This window comes from Gymnodraco acuticeps, unplaced genomic scaffold (assembly GCF_902827175.1).
Source record: "Gymnodraco acuticeps unplaced genomic scaffold, fGymAcu1.1, whole genome shotgun sequence".
Classification (NCBI taxonomy): domain Eukaryota; kingdom Metazoa; phylum Chordata; class Actinopteri; order Perciformes; family Bathydraconidae; genus Gymnodraco; species Gymnodraco acuticeps.
In genome coordinates this window covers 2,844,529-2,855,990 of record NW_022989977.1, presented here as the reverse complement: position 1 = coordinate 2,855,990, position 11,462 = coordinate 2,844,529, and positions in this window count along the sequence as shown.

Sequence of the window (11,462 nt, the reverse complement as noted above, 5' to 3'; positions counted from 1 at the left end):
AGGCCGGGAGGAGAGGAGGGAGGAGAGGAGGGAGGAGAGGAGGACGGCTGCAATGTGCTGGTGGAGCTGTGATCTTTACCTCCCTCCCTCCTGTGAAGTCAGCAGGGAAAGTGATTAGGCCTGCCTCCTCCTCCTCCTCTTTCTCCTCCTCCTCCTCGCCTCAATGCTGGATGTAACAGTTTTGGGCCTCTCAATGAGGCCTGCTGCTAATTTCTTCACCTCCCTAATGTAGCCCTTTATGTCTTCAATACACAACGTTTACACCTGCAATCCACAATCTGATGAACTGCTCTGTCTCTCCTTTTGCTTTTCCTGTCATTTTAAAACTTAATGTTAAAAAAAAAAAAAAATGTTAAAATTATTTTAGTCTGTGGCTTTTAATTAAAAATACATGCAAGATTTAGATTTGACTAGAAAAAAATTGATTACAACACCAGCACTATATATACTATATCTCAGTAATAAAACATATAATAAAACACCGGTGTCAAAAAGAAGAACATTTCAGGATAAATCAAAAAGTGTCTTTTCCCCTCCGTGAGGAGAGCAGAATATTAGAAACACCAGAACTATGACCTAAAAAACAAAAAAAAACAAGTAACAGGGTGAAAAAGAAGATTATTGCATTGTATTATGAAGAAGAAACGTTTTCATCCAAAAACCAAACTATCTAGAGAAAAGGACATTTTCATTTGTAGGTTGTTTTATGTATAAAAAAAACGCCCCAACGGGAGTGGGAATTAATATACAAAGACAAATATAACCTGCACTATCCCTGACATATCCCTAAAAGCCTGAATATTGACCCCAAAGCATATAAATAATATCATCACATTGACTAAGAACCCATCATTCACACTTATTTATGGCTGACAAGGTTTTTATATAAATACTAAATATCCAAAAAGTCTTATCTTATTTTTGTGAAGCCTAATACATCCAAACAACATAGAATTTAAAATGGTATAGCATTTGTTTTTTTATAAATAGAAACAATGTCAAAAACTAAATGAATCCACAATGAAATGGGTACTCATCACTTTTCTATGTTTCATTTCCCTTTTCAACATTTTGACAATTCAATTTCCCTCACTGCCAACAGTATTGATGCAGAAATGAGATGTAAACACACTTTCACACTGGAGTGTGACAAGTGTGAGATGTTGTTGACCCCTGTCTGTCCCCTCTCGTTCTGTTAAGGTCCCTTAACGTTAAGGTCACAACCTAGCAGTTTTATTGGCCCTCTAAAGTCATCAGTGCATTGGGATTGGATGAAAGCCCTCTAATGGAGTCAGTAATTGGTCCAGTTTATCAGTTTATTAGCTGCTCTGGCTGTGGGAACAGCTTTGACGTATAAAGTAAAGTATACATCATTAGCAAATAACCAGATCCTTTCGTCAAAACAGAGTTAGCAGGGTGGCATGTTGTTTGAATAAAGTGTAAAAAAATAGTATTTATCAGGTTTGTTTTAAGGAAGAGTGGGGAAAAGTAAACATGCAGTAGACAATATATATTTTGTCTTTAAAAAACAACTGCAATCAATGTTATTGTCTGTAATTTACAGAATAGTTTCACATCTAAAAACACGTCAGCAATCAATTTACTTTACATTCCTTCACAATTTATTTCTGTAATTTAATTATATTTACTGTCTGATAACTCTATGCACACTCACTTTCTTTTCCTAAACCTGCAGCTGTATCGGTTGCAAATTCAATTTCTAACTTAAGCTGTCATGGCGATATATTGTGTCCTAGTGGTTGTGTGGAGCTCAGAGGAGTGACAGGCCGTCAAAGGCTCTGTCCACGACCTCCAGTAAAGAGGGAAGCTTTGGTCTTTGGTCTTTTCTCTCGGGTTCCCCATTATCTGTGTGACCCATCCCCTTAAAACACTTCGTACGAGTGAAAGGTCCTGACTCTGCACTGAGCTCCGGCATAGATGTCAACCTTTGCTATTCAACCTGCACGCTCGTACACCCCCACTGCAGAGCGAGGACACACAAACAGACAGAAACCTGCATTCTGCATGCAACGACAAAAGAGACAGCAATGATGCATGCAAAAGGAAAATCTGAGGTGTGATTTTGTAACACACACACACACACACAATCCATTGAGGTTTCAGGAGGAACCTAGTTCTGGATGAGCTGTCAACAAAGAAGAGGAAAACAACTGTATAAAAGCCCCCCCCCCCTCTTACTCACTCACCATCCCTTACCCTCCGTGCACCCACAGACTCCTTTCTCCCACTGACCACTGCTCAGAATTGCCCCCTCACCCCTGTGACCCCCCCCATTGGGCCCTTTCACTCCGTGACAATGGCCGCCGGGGGCCGTGTTATTTGAGGCACTAAAGAGCCATCCCACCCGCCCGCCCCCAGGACAATGCCCTCCCCCGCTGAGAGCTTTCTTCCCCTCACCTCCCTAATGACAGGTTTCATCCTCTCTGCCCTGACCCCCGGGAGGGTCTCGGCTGCCGGCTCGGCCCACCGCCTTTCTGCCCGCTGACCCTCTCCACCAACAAACCCGCCTCCCGCTCACTAATACACATATACACACTTTCACTCTCGCAAACGGACTGTATGCACATGGAGAGGGTAAGCAAGTATGCAAGTAATGTAGCTAAAGGAATACATCACTCCGAAAAGTCCATTTGTATTTCAATTACTCGTCTCCCGTTATCTTGATCTTTTCCCTGACATGCCACCACAATTTCCAAAAATGCGAAAAATATTGACGAATTGAAGTTAACGGAGGCCAGGTTTAACAACAGCAACACTAGACAAAAACATCCATTTACAAACTCTCACAGAACTCGTGCAGTCCAAGTCTCATTTATCCATATGTACAGTATGCTCACCAGCTTCCAAATACATTCATTTTGATAAAACCTTAATATTTAATATAACTTTGCTCACACGCCTTGCCTTCAAGCTACTCATCCAATGTGAGTACTGTAATTCAGTTTGTGATCTCTTGAATTATAAAAAAGTAGTGCATGCCATTCCTAAAGCTAAATCTTGCAGATGGTTTAATTTCAATAACAGTTTGAGCCTCAAAAAAGAAAGTTGACTTTGACTTGCATATGTCATAATCAATGATGTTTTTCCTTTAAACATGATTCAGCAGTTTTTTTCATTTTAGTTGCAAATATCTGGAAACTGCTTTCCTTGCCATCTCTATATAACAGACGCCTCCAAGGGGGGTGATGGGAAAAACAGTCATAAACATTCTCTTTCAGAAGTGTTCGTACACAGCACATCGTACCAGCTGGTCTTAAGAAGTAACTGATACGTCCCTCTGTTTGAATCTGACTGGTCACTTTTGTTTTGCCTTCCACCCACATTGTCTTCATACACAAATAAGACAATTTAATTAAATAACAACTTATGGGCACAGCAAATTCTTGGTTGGCAGGTGTCAGTTAAACATTGCATTAACATCTCCTCCAACACTGTTTGACAGTTTGTTTGTGGCATAATGTCAAAGAAACTTCTCGTCGGGTATGCACGTGCCAGAGGTTGAAGAAATGTGGATTTGGAAACCTGTCCTCCAATCTTTAAATACCTTCACTTTCTGAAATCCTGCTAAATGTTTCACATTGGAGCACAAAGCAGCCTGTTCACCTCATTTAACCTCACTGCACACATAGCTTACGGCTGTTGACATATAAGAAACTTCTCCTCTGTTTTAATGATTCAACGCCATCCAAACGGGACATGAAACCCACTCAACCTTTAAATTCAAGTAAGGGAAAACACCAAAAACTCACTAAGACATTCTTCCATGACAGCAGCATTATTCCCCTGGACAGCGTGTTAAAGGAAACCTCTAAGTCATCACTTACAAGCTGTCAATCAAAAGCTAAAATAGTTCACTGGTCATTGATTATCTGAGCCTGAAGCAGAGAAACACCTCTCCTCACAAGGGAAATCAATCTCTCTGCTCTCATGTATTGTATGTCTTTGTGATGATGATGATGTATCGTTGTAAAAGAGGCCAGTTTAGTAATTAGACGTGTTGCAGCTTAATTACCTCGAGCAGGCAAAGAGGAGGTGTGTTTTCGGTTGTTTATTAATGACAATGATTCATTGAAGTTGTTCATTTTTGTTTAGTTGTGTTCTAAATTGTTCCCGTCCTGCACAGTCACAATGTATACTTCCTGATTCTGACTTTAAGTCATTATCCCATTTTAATCCTGAGTAGTTATTTCCTTTGTTGGGTATTACAGAGGCCCTATCCTGGAAAAACAAGGGTGGGTCTAAATACAAAATGCAAAGCCATTAAATGTCAAATTGATATAGAGTTCCATTCAACAAATAACCGTACATCAGGATTTCATACAGAAATCTGATGCTCTTCATAAAACCGCTGCCAGATGATAATACAGCTACAGTAAGACAAAACCACTAACCCAAAAAGAGATAGTCATTGGCAAAAATGAAAGGATAGTAGTTATACTGGGTGAAGTGTGGATTTGTAAAAAAAAACATCAGGCCAAGGAAAAGGGGAAGTATTCCTATTGGTAAAAAAAGAGAAAGAAAGTAAGCCATACTCAAATAAACACTAGTGTTCTGCATGCATTCTGATTCCTCCATGATGGCTTCCTCTCTAAATTCAGAATGTCTGCGCAAAATGGTAAGAAATAAGTCTTTAACTTTCGGTTCAGACCGCAGCTGACTTACTGTTAATATCTTAGATAGCTGGTCTATAGACAACCCAGTCTCATGGCATTTCGTGTTCACCAACACCATTTTTAATCTATTGATTCGTGTTCACCAACACGATTTCCCCCTTTTTTTCGTGTTGCACAGCACGATTTTAAAAGCAATGTATTTCTACTGGTAATGTGTTTCGTGCCTGCAGCACGTCTTTTTCTCCGGTCGGGTCGTGGAAGACCGAAAGCTGTGTGGTTCATAAAAACATGTTCTTACTCAATATCAAGCCACAATTATTGCTTTTATTTTAAATCGTATAATTTCGGACTTTTGTTGCCTGTGAGGAAAATAAATGGGGCTCAGAGCCTCAGGATACTGAAATCTGTATTTTTTAAAATCTTTTTTTCCTTCTAATTTGTTATTTTTTTCAAAATAACACTGTTATTTACTCACCAATAACACACAATTATCCTTGCTTTTATTTATTGGTTTAATTCCATAATCTCAGGCTTTTTTGGCGTCCGTCAGGAACTGAATTTCAAAATAAAAATAACACGAATCAATAGATTAAAAATCGTGTTGGTGAACACGAAATGCCATGAGACTGGGTTGCTATAGATCAGTGGTAACCAACCTTTTCAAGCCCAAGATCACTTTTTATTCCAAAATGTAAACCGAGATCTACCAATCCGATATCTTCCAAAAACCCACTTGGGAGTAAGTATTCATCGTCATATTTATTTTTGCAATCAATTTATGTTACAACAGGCTCAATGTACGTGTAAAGATGCACACAAAGAAAGACACAGTTATGCACAGTTATCTGTGCAATGTACAATATTCATATTTGCGGTAGGCATATCTGTTCAATACAAACTATTATTAATATTTACAGTATCTGTTCAATGCACTACATTTAGTTTCTCAGTTCAATTAGTAATATTCACATGTACAGATATTAGCCTACAGTTCAATGTAATCCATATTAAGTTTCTCTGTTCAATGCACAATATATTTTCAATGCTCAAGTTGCTCTATCAGCCTGCCTTTAATGATACTGCTGTGACTGCACATTATCTGTAAGCCTTTTGAAATCTGGCTGATAGTTAGTGATTGCCAGCCGGAGGCAGTCAGTAAGATGTGCGTCAGTCATACGAGTTTTATACTTGGATTTAATTATTTTCATTTGTGAAAAGGCCGTTTCACATAAGTATGTGGAGCCAAAGTAGGCCTTCAGTTTAAGCGCACATGACACAATCAGTGGATACCTCTCTCTACTCACGAGTGACCAAAAGTCCTGATCTCTTGCTCTGGCCTTCAATTCAATGTCGCTTTGCATTTCAATGATCTCCATGTCAACACCCATAGGTAATGTAAACACCTCCTGCATTTTAGCTGACAGCTGTTCAATGTCAACGCTGAGGAAAGGGTTTGATACAAAACCAACTACTTGCCCCATGTCTTGTAGCTCCACAAATCGAGCACCAAATTCTGATGTCAGTTTGTTCAAATGGGCGCAGAATTGTTCAGGATGGAAAGCAGTTTTGTCTGTGAGGTTTTGTGACACCTTTTCGAGATTTGGGAAGTGTGTCAGCCTCGCATGTCTTAACTGAGTGATCCACAAACTGAGCTTCACTTTGAATGCCTCCACTGCGCTAATCATGTGACCAAGCTCTCGGTCTTTCCCTTGCAATTCTCGGTTAAGGTCATTGAGTTTTGCAGTCAGATCGGTAAGGAACCCCAAATCCAATAACCAAGTATCGTCTGACAGCTGCTCATACTCCTCGTTCCTCGACTTCCGAAAACTGATGATCTCTGGCAGCAAATCCAGAAAACGCTGGAGCACCTTGCCCCGACTGAGCCACCTTACATCTGCGTGAAGGATCAAATCTCCATACACAGAGTCGAGCTCGTCCAATAAAGACTTAAATAGCCGGTGCTGGAGCGTTTTTGCGCGAATTGAGTTGACAATCTTAACAACAACATTCATTACATGTGACATGTCAATTGCTTTAGCTGCCAATGCCTGTTGATGTATCACACAGTGATAGTTTACAAATGGTGGAAAGTCTGGGTCTTTTCTGCACAGCGCAACAAATCCTGAACGAACACCGAGCATCGCTGGTGCCCCATCGGTTGTGAAGGACACTATTTTATGAATGGGAATCTTGTACTGACGAACATAGTCCTTGAATGCCTTGTCCTCAACATCCTCACCCCTGGTTCTTTCTTTCAATGGGATAAGAGCAAGAAAGGCCTCCTTGACAATAAAATCTGTGAAAACCATCCGGACAAACACACCTGCTGGGATGTGTCTGTGGCATCGGTAGACTCGTAAAATTGAACTGAAAAGTATTCAGAGAGAGACAAGTCTTTTAATACTTGCTGGGATACATCTTCGGACAATGACTCGACTCTTCTGGCTATGGTAGGTGCACCAAGTGGTACACTTTTTATCCTTGCTTTTATGTCCTCTTTGTTTTTGAAATCCGCAAACAAGACGTCAGCTGTGGCGCTCATTGCTTCTTTTATCATCTCACCATCCGTAAATGTTTTTTTGTGCTGAGCCAAAATGGCTAATCCGGAGGGACGTTTCTGTAGCTGCATTGCTTTTTGCTGTAGGCACGATGAAAAGCGACTGCTGTGCTTATAGTCCTCTTTTCAGTTCATCAATTATTTTGGTTCTTAATGCGCTGTTGAGTGGATATGAGTCTTTGAATTTACCATGGGTGCTCGCATGATGGCGCTCCATGTTGCCCCGTTTCGCCAAGGCTACCGCCTGTTGGCATATGAGGCATACAGTCTTCTCGTCCGCTGATGTGAAAATAAATTCATGCTCCCATTCCGGGTGGAAATAATACGTTTTTGATTTCTTTTTCGCCGGACCCTCAGCCATATCGATGTTGGTTAAAGATTAGCAGAACTTGGTACAGTTTAAGTTACTCCTCAAGATGACCGTTAAGATACCATTTTTAACCCCACCCACAATTGCATGCAGCAATTCATAGACATCAACATATCTAATAACCAATTGGAGTTTGTAAAATGACCTGTGCGTGATTCAAATCAACAAACAAGAGCTAGGTCTAAAAAGTTTGTTTAAATAACCAACCAACCAGAGGATGAACATTTTTTATTTTTTTGGAAAATATTTTTATTTTGGATTTTTTTTTTTTAAATGCTAGGGATCGACAGTGAAGGCTTTGAAGATCGACCAGTCGATCGCGATCGACCTGTTGGTTACCCCCAGGGTTCGAGTTACGTGGGAGCCAATGGGAGCTGAGCTCCCATAAGGAGGGGCCTGAGCTCCCACAGACCCAGTGAAATCAAACATCTGTGGGGGTCGCTAATATACATTACCAATAACCATTATTTTGATCACAAATAATGCATTTTTCAATGTAATGAGTATTATTTACGTTAACGAGGTAAATAGGCAAACAAAACAATGTTTTCCAAAAGAACTACGCATCGTATTCTCTCTTGAATGACAATATGCCTGCACTTCACCTCTAAGGTGCGCAATAAAATATTGCGCAATCTATGCCTGTGAGGCTGTGGGACGCGCGCCCGAAGAATGAACCGTATATCAACAGACATTCAAATATATTGACCAGATACACACATACTACGAGTACCGTAGGCTAGCAGACGATTACCATGCCGCCCAAAAAAAGGCCACTGCCGCCGACGGGGTCTACAAGCCTGGCTAGTTTTGGTTTTCTCACAAAGAAACAGCTTTTGACAACCAAAATGCACCTGCTAGCGTGGCAGCTAGCACTAACCTTGCTGCTACGGAGGATGCTGTCTTTGCTAGCGGACCTGATGCTGTTGAATGTGGGACCACCTGCACACAAGTAGAAAGATCCGAATCGGAGCGGCATGAGGAGGCAGGAGGTACTGCTACAGAAGGACCACCACTTAACTGGGGACACAATCAGTGGAGATCCTGGAAAGAAAGAAACACCTGGCTGTTTTCAAAGGAGGTTGGTCTTGGATGCCTCGTCTGTAAGGAAGCCAAGACTCTCTTACTTTCGGAGAAAAAATATGGAACGCATTTGGTGGATGCCTGGCAGGGGCGGTTCTAGGGGGGGCCAGTGCCCCCCTAACACTGACCTCTGACCCCCCTGTGGCCCCCCTAACAATGAAAAGTTTTTTTTTAAATGTATATTTTCTGGTACTTGGTTTGCCAAAAACCGCAGGATTTTGTTTCTGTAATGTGAAATTGTGCAGACACCCTTATGTAAAGTAGAGATGTAATTGTTCATTGTCTTTATTTTTATATAAATATGGTGTTAGTGCAAACATTGCACTATAACTTAAGCTGAAGCTAACAGTAATAACTATAAGATATATCTGAAATAAATAAGTGTACTGAAACAAATGCCAATAACTGTATTGCATTGTTTTCTTATGCACAATTACTTCATACTGTCTAGTTCTCTTTTTCGTCCTGCATTTATTGTGCCCCCCTCAGAAAATAATTGGCCCCCCAGTGACCCCCCCAGTCAAATTGGTCTAGAACCGCCACTGATGCCTGGACCAATGGGACTGTGAGTAGCCCTGTGCAGAAGCATTTGCGGACATCTTTTTACATACACCGCGATTTTTTACATATTGCTCATAAACGAGCTGTTGAAAAAGCGGAGCTCAAACTAAAAGAAGTGCTTCCGAAGAAAGTTGCAGAACTGAGTTCCAGCATGTTTAATGAGACTTGGAGTCTGCACCTCCAAGGTGTGCAATACATTATTGCGCAATCTGTGACTGTGTGCGCGCCTGCGCGTGCGTGCACGCGCGCATAAGGCGCATGCGTTAGTTTTAAAGACCCCCATAGAGCTCAGTTTATAACTCGAACCCTGGTTACCCCTGCTATAGATGAATCGGATTAGCAGGAAGCTGCTTAGCAAAGTTCATCTGTGGGCAAATCAAAACATTTTATTCTTAACAATTATTTTTGTTCTCAAAGTTTCTTGATTAAGTGATTACAGTATACTCTCTCAAGGCTTATTTGTTAACTACTGTAGCTTGTAAGCTAACGACTAAAGCGACATGCTAACGGTAATCAGTCACAATAGCTCCCCAAGCTACTCCTTTGATTTTTCCTGTACTGTTTTATATACTGACCCTGATATTTTGTTTTGCAGGATTGTACATCATTTATTCTCATAAAGAGTTCACAACTGTATACAGAACATGCCTAATGAGCATTTTCGTATTGATTGGATCCCAGTCGCTTCTAAGGGGATGATTCATTGATGCACGACAATATGGCGTCTATATTAGCCCATACACAATATTGTTGAAGCTGCAGTTTGGGTCAAAAGGGGTCAAAAACCGGTAAAAGCGGGGTTAATCTTAGCTCTTCCAGATGTACCAGCCAACTCAATGGATCTGCGAAGGCTCTAGGAGTGTTTACTGTCTGAAAAATAAATATCATGCAGCACTGTCAACACATCTTGCTAATATTCCAGTTTTTAAATGGTGAATTTTTTTTCTTTATGTTTGTCTAAGAGTGTACCACATTCTGAAACTAAAACGTATTGTTTATGTGTGTGTGTTTGTAGCTCAAACCCCTCTTAAATACTTTTGAAACGCCTTAAAGAAAAAAAAACTGATCAACCAGTTAATCAAGAATGTGTATAATTGGCATTGACGCTTAAATGAACACGACACTAAGTGTTTGGAGGAAGAGGAACGGAAGTGCAGGGTGAGTGGAGATGAGGATGTCGCTGCTGCCGGGCGTTGAGGTGGAGAGAGGGCGAGAAAAAGCAGTAGCTGTGCAGCAGTGACATGAAGGCGACGGGGTGTGACCGGATGAGCCATCAGACTGCAGGGCGCACATGTAGGAATCTTTCACTTTCTCACACAAAGACACACACACACACCAATCACACATCTAAAATGTTGGTACTACTTTTCTTATAAGGGATCTTTTTTGGTAAGGGGTATGTTTTTTTAAATTGTAAATGTGGCAAATCCATTGAATAATAAATTAACTTTTTAATTAATGTATTAACATGCTTCAATCAGTCAAGGGGTATTTTAACAACTCCAAAGATGTTCTTATAACTTAAATATTAAACCTTAGAAAAGTATTTATGAACCTTTAACAGAAACATGTTTAAAGCCTCAAAACATTAAATGAAAAAACACTTAGAAGTCACTTTAATGTTTTAGCTAATTTGTAACTAATGTATAAAAATGCTAGGTAAATCGACAATACAGCTTCTGATGGGTGAGGATATAGAGCAGGTACAATAATGTTTCACAACCTAGCAACCTACATTTCATTGTTAATGGTTTATCACTGATCGTTAAGTAATACATTCCAAGTTCAAATCAATCCCCACACACACACACACACACACACACACACACACACACACACACACACACACACACACACACACACACACACACACACACACACACACACACACACACACACACACACACACACACACACACACACACACACACACACACACACACACACACACACACACACACACACACACACACACACACACACACACACACACACACACACACACACACACACACACACACACACACACACAGAGCAGTCCTGCCTACCTGCAGCATCTGTGCACCATTCGATGTACCTGCTGCGCATAAATGCAATTCTTCCTCAACATGTGGTCAGTTTGATAGTCGTGTCCTCAAAAAACACCTGATGAAACTACCTTACAACAAGAGATGCCAACACAGAGCTCATTAAACTGAAAGCAATCATACACCCTCGGCTTGTACATCAGAAACTTTCCTCAGGGTGTCGGGAAGTT